The sequence below is a fragment of the Euprymna scolopes genome, unplaced genomic scaffold (genome assembly GCF_053919585.1).
Source record: "Euprymna scolopes isolate OS-2025 unplaced genomic scaffold, ASM5391958v1 sca391, whole genome shotgun sequence".
Taxonomy (NCBI): domain Eukaryota; kingdom Metazoa; phylum Mollusca; class Cephalopoda; order Sepiida; family Sepiolidae; genus Euprymna; species Euprymna scolopes.
Window position 1 is genome coordinate 15,001 of NW_027633426.1, and position 10,000 is coordinate 25,000.

Here is a 10,000-nt window from a genome sequence, read left to right on the forward strand (position 1 = left end):
GTCGTCGTCGATCGAGCGACCGGGTATATTCAAGACGCCTCTACCGACACCACCACACCAGCGGGCAGTTTAGCGAGCTTGCCAACTCCTCTGCCTCCTCAAGCGCTTCCAGACGCCTACCGACACCACATGCTGCTGGCTGGCTGTCTGTTGTTACAATGGAATTTAAAAAAAAAAACAAACAAAAAACCCCAACTCTATTAAGATTTTCGATAGTTGGAAAATAATAATAAATTAAGATTTTCGATAGATTGAAAATAATGATAAATTGATTTTAGCAGGGCTGCTGAGTTAGCTTATAGGAGCGAGCTAAAGTAAGAAAGAAACACGCCGAAACACACCGACCGGCACCCCCGACGACGACCACGGGTAAACGGCGGGACTAACTGTGACTCTCTTAAGGTGTGAGGAGGCTTTGCCTCTTAAGCAAGTTTGACTGACGCCTACCGACACCGGTCAGGTCGGCGAGGCTCCCGGCGGCCCCGAGCGGGACCACAGGTTGCGGAAGGCGTCCAAGTGAGCGGCGGCGACGCCAGGAGGCCCCCGGGGTCGACTCCGCGGCCCCCGGGTCGGTGTGCGGGCCTCCAGAGCTCGATAAAGTAGTGGTGTCGCTAGCGGTCGAGAAGGCACTTTTCGACGCCTACTGCCACCCCCACATGGCGGTAGGCGCAAAACTGGAAAATCGCCGACCAGAAATGTCGCTTCGTATAATCGACGTTTTTTTTGACCACCATTTTCAGGTGTCGGAGGTGGGTCTGGACGAATACCAACACCATTTCTGGGGTTTCACAACCGCCCGGCTTCTCCGACATATGTTGGAAAGGAGTAGCGATCGAGCGAAGGGGGCTGTCGGTAGGCGGCCGCGGGTTGCATGTGTGCCCGGGACAGCACCCCCATCCAACTAAGGGGTGTCCCCCGGGGGCCAGGGGGACCTCGTCCAGGTCGGCCGGGCGCTTCCAGACGCCTACCGACACCGGTCAGGTCGGCGAGGCTCCCGGCGGCCCCGAGCGGGACCACAGGTTGCGGAAGGCGTCCAAGTGAGCGGCGGCGACGCCAGGAGGCCCCCGGGGTCGACTCCGCGGCCCCCGGGTCGGTGTGCGGGCCTCCAGAGCTCGATAAAGTAGTGGTGTCGCTAGCGGTCGAGAAGGCACTTTTCGACGCCTACTGCCACCCCCACATGGCGGTAGGTGTAAAATCGGAATAGACCGGACCAGGAATGTCGAGGGGGAAAAAAATGACAAAGTCCTGGTGTGCCTAGGCGTCGAGAAGGCACTTTGCGACGCCTACCGACATCCCCATGTGGCAGTAGGCGTAAAACTGGAAAATCGCCGACCAGAAATGTCGCTTCGTATAATCGACGTTTTTTTTGACCACCATTTTCAGGTGTCGGAGGTGGGTCTGGACGAATACCAACACCATTTCTGGGGTTTTCCAGTTTGAAAGTTTTATAAAACATGTTCGGTAGGAAGCACACTTTGGTGTGTCGGTTCGTCGGAGCAGCGACTCTTTGCCTCGTGGTGGTCCGGAACGTCTCTACGGGCTTGTCGCAAAGGCGTCAGAAAGTGGCATCTCCGCCGCCTAGGGCTGTCACCGTTATCGCTGTCGCCGCGCTCCAACTTGTTTTGATCCGCCGCCTTCGTTCCTGCCAACCGTGCGCCCGCTCATCGTCGTTAGGTTATAATACGTGGTACGTGTGTGTGCTTCTCCGTGGACCTAGGGCTGCTCGACGTGTCGAACGATATGTTGGAACAACTAACGGCTCCTTTTCCTGGTTCCATAGTCGTCGTGGTACCCGCGTCGTCAGCCATATCTATGTCCACCATGTTTAGCCGATACGTTTGCTGCAGCTTCTGCTTCCGCCTCAGCGTTCGCCGCTCTCAGCCGCCGCTGTTGTTGCTGCCGTTCTGCCATTCAACCACTACCTGCGAATCTTTCGATGATCGGCCGAACGACCCATCGCTGTGCGACCGATAAATCCTCCGGATTAGGGAGAAACGCCGCCGCTCTCTGCCGCCGTCGAACGGAAAAACGTACATTGTAACGAACGAACGAACGAACGAACGAATTAACGAACGAGCGAACAAACAAACAAAAATAGCCGCGGGGGATGCACTATGTAGATCCTGATCCCCTTGTAACCATACGTACGTTGTTCGATGCTCTCCCGTCCTGGAAGTCGCCGCAGCAAACAGGAGGATGAGCAGCAGCAGGCGCCGCCGCCGTAACCGCCGCCTGCCTGCCGCCTCCTACTCCTGTCAGCGTCCGATCTCACAGCCGTGTGAACGTTCGCTGACACCCGATTTCTTTCCGTCTGGCAAAACCTTGGACGTCCCGCTCGCGGTACACGTGCTGCAGCGACTTCTCGTCCGACAACGCATAAGCGTCGACGTCTGCCGCCGCATCTTCTGATACGTGGACGGTGATAGCGCTAGTCCCTTCTTGCGCCACCTCCACCTTTGTTAGCGCCAAAGAAGATCGATCGAGCAGTCGTGGTCGCAGTCGATTAACCCGTTTTCACCGTCCGCAGTTCCCAAGCCGCCGATCAAGTCGTTGCTCTTCTTGTTCGTTCTTCCCATACCGTCGATTTGCACGGCTGCCGGATGAGCCATCCTCTGTCCGGCGAAGCGCTCACGTCAGTGATCGATACTTGCACCGACAGTCCTCCCGCTCGCGACTCGGTGCTCGAATCGGACTCGTTCGTTTTTATCTCGATGCGATTGTGAAAAGGGGGACCGGTCGTCAATGTCGTGTGTGTCGACGATGTTGTTCGCCCGGTCCGCCGCGTTGTTGTCGTTTTTTTTTTTTTTTTTTTTTTCCCCTAACGTTCGCCGTCGCACGGACGAAAGGGTGAGAAAAAAAAAAAAAAGCTCGAAAAAGCCGCCCAAAAAAATCGGACCGAGGAGCCGCTTGCGAGAACGCGCCATGTGCACGTTGTCTCTCCTCGGTTTTCCGAGCACGAACACGACGCCGGTCGGTCGGTCGGTCGACGAAGGCGACGACGAAGGTGACGGGAAAATTTACGCCGCCGCTGCCCTGGTCCAGCTCCTCCCCGATGACGGCTGTGATGTTGACGTTGACGTTGGCGACGACGACGACGACGACGGAGACGACGACGACGACGAGACGGCATCGATGGCGACCACGATGACGACGACCTCGACGAGTTCAGTCTGCACCTTGACCTCCGATGTCCGTGTGCACTGCCGTCGTGCTGTTTGTCGTTTGTCGTATGTATCGCTGTCAAGGGTGCCGTTGTCGTTGTTGTTGTCGACGTTGTTGCTTGCTCTCTCGTCTCGGTCGGTTGGTACGTTGATGACGACGACGACGACGAAGACGACGACGACGACGACGAGACGGCATCGATGGCGACCACGATGACGACGACCTCGACGATTCCAGTCTGCACCTTGACCTCCGATGTCCGTGTGCACTGCCGTCGTGCTGTTTGTCGTTTGTCGTATGTATCGCTGTCAAGGGTGCCGTTGTCGATGTTGTTGTTGTCGACGCTGTCGTCTGTTCTCTCTTCTCGGCCGGCTGTGACGTGGACGTTGACGACGACGACGACGAGACGGAATCGATGGCGACCACGATGACGACGACCTCGGCGAGTTCAGTCTGCACCTTGACCCTCGATGTCCGTGTGCACTGCCGTCGTGCTGCTTGTCGTTTGTCGTATGTATCGCTGTCAAGGGTGCCGTTGTCGTTGTTGTTGTCGACGTTGGTCGCTTTCGTTCTTTGAGTCTCGGTCTCGGTCCAAGTCAGGGGAGAAACAAAAAAGAGGCCATCAGCGCGGGCAGCGCGCTTCTTCTGACGGCGAACCCCCTCGAAAAATAAATAAACACGTGCCCGTCGTTGTAGTTGTCTGTCTTATGTCGGTCGGTCGGTCGGTCGGTCTGTCGTTCTGTCGAAACAAAGTCCCAAATTCCAACGATACCTGGTTGATCCTGCCAGTAGTCATATGCTTGTCTCAAAGCTTAAGCCATGCAAGTGTAAGTTCACGCCACGCATTAGAACGGGCGAAACCGCGAATGGCTCAGGAACCGGACCTAATCCTCGGGACCGTATTCCTCCTCGGAGGCGATGGATAACTGTGGCAATTCTAGAGCTAATACATGTGACACAGGCCGCGATCGGTCGGCGCGCCGTCGTCGCCACGCCTCGCGCGCTGGCACCCGCGTCGGCCGTTCCGGGTCGCGGCGCTACATATTAGACTGAGACCGATGCGCGTCATTCCGTCCTCCCGTCGTCGGCGTTCCCGCTCGCGGGTCCGTTCGGTGGCGGGGCTCATAGGGCGGCGCGCTCCGCTTTGGTGACTCTGGATAACTCACTGGTCGATCGCACGAGCTTTCACGCCCGGCGACGGGTCTCTCGAGGGTCCGCCCTATCAACTGTCGACGGTCGGTTAAGTGCCTACCGTGGTTACTACGGGTAACGGGGAATCGGGGTTCGATTCCGGAGAGGGAGCATGCGAAACGGCTACCACATCCAAGGAAGGCAGCAGGCGCGCAAATTACCCACTCCCGGCACGGGGAGGTAGTGACGAAAAATAACGACGCGGGACTCTGTCGAGGCCCCGCGATCGGAATGAGTACACTTCAAATCCGTTAACGAGGACCAACCGGAGGGCAAGTCTGGTGCCAGCAGCCGCGGTAATTCCAGCTCCGGTAGCGTATATTAAAGTTGTTGCGGTTAAAAAGCTCGTAGTCCGAACTCGGGTTCGTGGTCGCGCAAGCGGCCCCGGGGCGGCGGCGCCATCGTCCGTCGTTGACTTTGGTCGTCCGTTCGCATTCCCGGCCCTTTCCGCCGGTGTCAACCGCTAGCATACCCGCCACGCGGTCCTGCCGGCGAGGTGGACGAGGAGGTCGTGATCGGGATCCGGGAAAAAAAAAACAAGTGGTCGTCGGTTCGGTTCCGGGAGTAGTCTAACGGGGGGGTGCTACGTGTGTGTGTTTGGGTGCGTTCATTCGCATCCCCGCACTCTGACCCCCGCGCTTCTCTCCCTCTCCCTTTCCGCGCGTTCCTCTTTTTTTTTGAACCCCCCGGTCCGCTCCGAGTCCCTGCTTCGTGTCTTGTCTGCGCGCGTGTTGCGGTCGGCGGTTTCTCCTCCAAGGGTGCTCTTAACCGAGTGTCCGCGGCGGCCGGTACGTTCACTTTGAAAAAATTAGAGTGCTCAGAGCGGGCTGTTCAAGCTTGCATACGATAAGCATGGAATGATGGAAGAGGGCCTCGTCTACGTCTGTCGGTCTCCGTCTACGGCGAGGCAATGATCGAAGGGAGCGGTCGGGGCCACTCGTATTGCGACGTTAGAGGTGAAATTCTTGGATCGTCGCAAGACGAACTGCAGCGATGGCGTGTGGCAAGCACGTTTTCCTCGATCAAGAGCGAAAGTCGGAGGTTCGAAGACGATCAGATACCGTCGTAGTTCCGACCGTAAACGATGCCGACCGGCGATCCGCCGGCGTTCGCTTCCATGACCCGGCGGGTAGCCTGCGGGAAACCAGAGTTCGGTTCCGGGGGGAGTATGGTTGCAAAGCTGAAACTTAAAGGAATTGACGGAAGGGCACCACCAGGAGTGGAGCCTGCGGCTTAATTTGACTCAACACGGGAAAACTCACCCGGTCCGGACACCGGTAGGATTGACAGATCGATAGCTCTTTCTCGATTCGGTGGGTGGTGGTGCATGGCCGTTCTTAGTTGGTGGAGCGATCCGTCTGGTTGATTCCGATAACGAACGAGACTCCGGCCTGCTAACTAGTGCGCCGATGTCAGTGATTTTTACGGCGGGCTCGGCGTCCTCCGTGGCGCTCGGGTCCGGGTCGGTTTTCTCACGCACTTCTTAGAGGGACGGGTGGCAGAAAGCCACACGAGGCGGAGCGATAACAGGTCTGTGATGCCCTTAGATGTCCGGGGCCGCACGCGCGCTACACTGGAGGTATCAGCGGGGACTTCGCCCCGGCCCGAGAGGGTTGGGAAACCTCTGAACCACCTCCCGTGATAGGGATCGGGGCCTGTAACCAACCCCGTGAACGAGGAATTCCCGGTAGGCGCGGGTCAACAGCCCGCGTCGATCACGTCCCTGCCCTTTGTACACACCGCCCGTCGCTACTACCGATCGAACGGTCCGGTGAGGTCCTCGGATCTGGCCGACGACGCCGCCGGGCAGTGCGCGACGTGTCCGTCACGACACTCGTGCATCTACGCCTCGGCGTTCGATGCCTGGAGAAGACGACCGAACCCGATCGTTTAGAGGAAGTAAAAGTCGTAACAAGGTTTCCGTAGGTGAACCTGCGGAAGGATCATTACCGTTTTCCCGTTCGAGACTGGTTTGTTGTTTTCCGGCCTACCTCCTCTGTCTGTCGGCGTCAACGCCTCGAATGCGCGCAAACAAACCTATAAAAGGCGGAGCGAGAGATAGATTTGTGGTGACGCGGAGGTTTTTAAAGCCCCAGCTCTTCTTGCTTGCTTCCGCGTCTTACCACCTGTTTGTTTTTTCGCCCACCGCAAGTGATGGCCGCTTCTTCTTTGCCTTGTCGCCGCTTTATCGTTTTTTTTGTTTTTTTGCAGCCGCTGTGCCACCGCCGCTAGCTAAAAAAACAAACTACTCGCGACATTGCAATGCCGTCACGCCTCCTCGCACAGACCTCCTCGCACACTACTAAATCTATATAAACAAAAACTAATATAAAAAAACCAAGTGCTGAACCCTGGACGGGGGATCACTCGGCTCGTCCGTCGATGAAGAGCGCGGCCAGCCGCGATAACTGATGCGAATTGCAGGACTCAGTGAACATCGACACCTCGAACGCACATTGCGGCCCCGAGATCCCTTGTCTCGGGGCCACGTCCGGTCGAGAGGCGGAACGTTACATGTCTTTCTCCGTTAACGAAACGACATCTTGCCGTCCCCGTGCCCGCCCGGTCCTCGGCACGGTGGTAACCGGGACGTCGCAGGAGCGAGTGACGAGGGGGAAGAAAAATAAAAAAAGAATTGACTCCTTTCAATGTCTTTTTTTTTTTTAAAACCCTCTCCGGCCTCCTCCTTCGTCTCCCGCTGGCAGACCGCGGAGTCTTTTCCCTTTTCGACCGCGTGAAGAAACACTGTGGAGGAGGAGCAGGAGGAGTCTGTCCGAAAGCAGCCGAAGGGAGACCAAAAAAAAAGTACCGACCTAACCGACTGCCGACGTAAGCGCCGCCTGCTCGTCTCGCTCTCTGCCTCATGAAGGTGTCTCTCAGCGACGCCTCGAGCAGCGCGACGAGCACGGCCGTCGCACCGTAAAAAGGTGGCCGCGTCGTAGGCAACGCAACGTCGGATGGGGAGGACCCACGCTTTTTTTTAATTGTTGGCTTCTTCATTTTCGGTCGGACGGGCGCTATATCGGCCAGCCGTCGTCACACGGAGGGTACCGATCGAGATTCCTCTCCTCCAAACACCACACTCTACTAAAAACCGCCGCCCTCGGCTCGGACGAGACGACCCGCTGAACTTAAGCATATCGCTAAGCGGAGGAAAAGAAACCAACCGGGATTCCCTTAGTAACGGCGAGTGAACCGGGAGAAGCCCAACGCCGAATCCCGTCGCAAGTTAAAGGCTTCGGGACGTGTGGCGCATGGGTCGAAGGCAGCCGTTCGTTTTCGTCTCGCATAGTTCGGAGTTCCCTCGATCGGGGCCGCCCGCGGCGGGTGCCAGGCCCATTCGGTGCGGACGGCGAGCGACGGCCTTCGATCCGAGAGTCGGGTTGCTTGGGAACGCAGCCCAAATCGGGTGGTAAGCTCCATCCAAGGCTAAATACCGGGACGAGTCCGATAGTCGACAAGTACCGTGAGGGAAAGTTGAAAAGAACTTTGGAGAGAGAGTTCAAGAGAACGTGAAACCGCCCAGGGGTAAACGGGTGGGACCGCTCACCGCGATCGCGGGGGGACTCAGTCCGGTGCTGCCTAGGCTCGAGCCCAAACTCGATGTGTGTTCTTGAAAGAGAGGCCGTCGCGGCACAGGTCGTCGTTCGTCGTGTCCGCGGGGGACTCGTTCCCCGCGGTTCCAGCTTTTGTGCCCGCGTCGCCGACGAAGGAGACGGGCCGCGTGGATAGCGGGAAGGGAAACGTGGTGACGACCGCGGCGTCGGTAGGTGGCTGCGTCGGTTGGCTGCGACGGAGGGGACTCGTCCTCTCGATCGCTGCTGCCGCCGGGCCCTAACCCGCCGCATCCGTCGCCGCCGCTTCTTCTTTCCTCCTGCTCCCTCCGCGCGCGACTCCGCTGCACCCGTCCCCTTCATCATCGCTCGGCGTAATCATGGCGCGGGCGCTTCGGCGCGACCTCCGCGCGGCCGGCACCGGACGCACTTCCCCTCCGGTCCGTCGTCGCGACCCGTTCCCGGCGTGCAGGTCGAACACGCGGGTTTTTTTCCGTAGGCGGCAGGCGTTTCATCACCCTGAAAACCCCCGTCTTCCCACCTTGTGAAGTCGGGGGCCACCGGCCGTCGGGCCCGCGAACGTAACTGCCCCTTTCTGCCGGGAACGGAGGAAATCTGACACGATCCGTTACACGTGGCGAGCCGGTCCGTTTTGATCCCGCCGGAAGTCGCGTGCGGGCGACGCACTCTGTGTGTCGCTCCTTAGGCGCCCCACCGTCTCGGGCGCGTGCGCGATGAGAGGCGGGATAGGACTGGCGCGGCCTCGCCGTCACGCACCTCGCCGACGTTTCGGGTTCTTGTCGGGGGCAACCCCGCCCGCGCCCGTTTCCGTTTCCGGAGAGGTCGCTCGGCGACGCTTTTTTACTCGAGCCGCCCGCCACCCCGGGTCAGCGACGTGCATCGGCAACCCACCCGACCCGTCTTGAAACACGGACCGAGGAGTCCTGGCCGTTCGCGAGTCGTAGGGGCCACCTCTGACTAACCCCGAAGGCGAAGCGAAAGCGAGAGAGCGTGTAGGAGGGCGTCGATCGGGAGAGGTGTCGTGGCAAAGTCGTCCGGGGGTCGTCGGGGGGTGTCGTCGGTCTCGTGCCGTCGTCTTCTCCTCGCCTCACCCGCCTCCGAGCCGTGCCCGATCCCGCCGGCGCGGCGTTTTCGGCCTTCCGCCGTCGCTGCTGCGGTGCCCGCAACTTTTCCTTTTTTCTCTCTTCCCGAGAGAGATAGGAGAGGGAAGGCTCGTGGCTGACGTGCGGTTGTTTTTCCCTCCTCCCCGAGAGGGGACCGGCGCATCATCCAAAAAGGGGAATTGCCGGGCGCCAGCTTCCATATCCTCCTTCCGCCCATCGGTGAGATCCCGCGGCTTGAACTAGTCCTATTTTGTCGTCGAGTTTAGGCGCTGCGCGCGGGCGCATCACCCCCGGGTCGGTTTCCCCTTTTTCCGAGTACGACTCGGCCGACTCTGGCGTAGCGAGCGACCAGGGACCCGAAAGATGGCGATCCACGCCCGGTCGGGATGAAGCCAGAGGAAACTCTGGTGGAAGTCCGAAGCGCCTCTGACGTGCAAATCGATCGTCGGAACCGGGTGTAGGGGCGAAAGACCAATCGAGCCGTCTAGTAGCTGGTTCCCTCCGAAGTTTCCCTCAGGATAGCTGGCGCTCGATCGTCGCAATTCCATCCGGTAAAGCGAACGATTGGAGGCCCCGGGGCCGTTCACGGCCTCGACCTACTCTCGAACTCGGAACGGGTGGAACGGGCCGACTCTCCCGAACGACGGAGCCGACCCATCCGGCCGCCGCCGCCAGCACGCTTCGCTGGGCGGTTGGTCACCTCGAATGCGAGTGCCAAGTGGGCCACTTTTGGTAAGCAGAACTGGCGCTGTGGGATGAACCAAACGTCCGGCTAAGGTGCCTAACGCGACGCCCATGAGATCCCCGAAAGGGTGTCGGTCGATATAGACAGCAGGACGGTGGCCACGGAAGTCGGAATCCGCTAAGGAGTGTGTAACAACTCACCTGCCGAATCGACCGGCCCCGAAAATGGATGGCGCTGGAGCGACGGACCGATGCCGGACCGTCGCGGCGAGGAGCGATGAACTT

At 59.1% G+C, this 10,000-nt stretch overlaps 2 non-coding genes and 1 pseudogene across 2 annotated transcripts in view; all 3 read left to right on the forward strand.

Moving 5' to 3' along the window:
- Window positions 1-3,931: 3,931 nt before the first annotated feature.
- Window positions 3,932-6,302, forward strand: LOC145274677 (small subunit ribosomal RNA; annotated as a pseudogene).
- A 398-nt stretch (window positions 6,303-6,700) lies between these two features.
- On the forward strand, window positions 6,701-6,858 carry LOC145274674 (5.8S ribosomal RNA). The gene has a single exon (XR_013866877.1). It is a non-coding gene; the product is annotated as a 5.8S ribosomal RNA (ribosomal RNA).
- A 593-nt stretch (window positions 6,859-7,451) lies between these two features.
- Window positions 7,452-10,000, forward strand: part of LOC145274673 (large subunit ribosomal RNA) — a 5,724-nt gene continuing 3,175 nt past the window's right edge. Inside the window, exon 1 of the ribosomal RNA XR_013866876.1 lies at window positions 7,452-10,000. This exon is cut by the window's right edge and continues 3,175 nt beyond it. This is a non-coding gene — a ribosomal RNA (large subunit ribosomal RNA).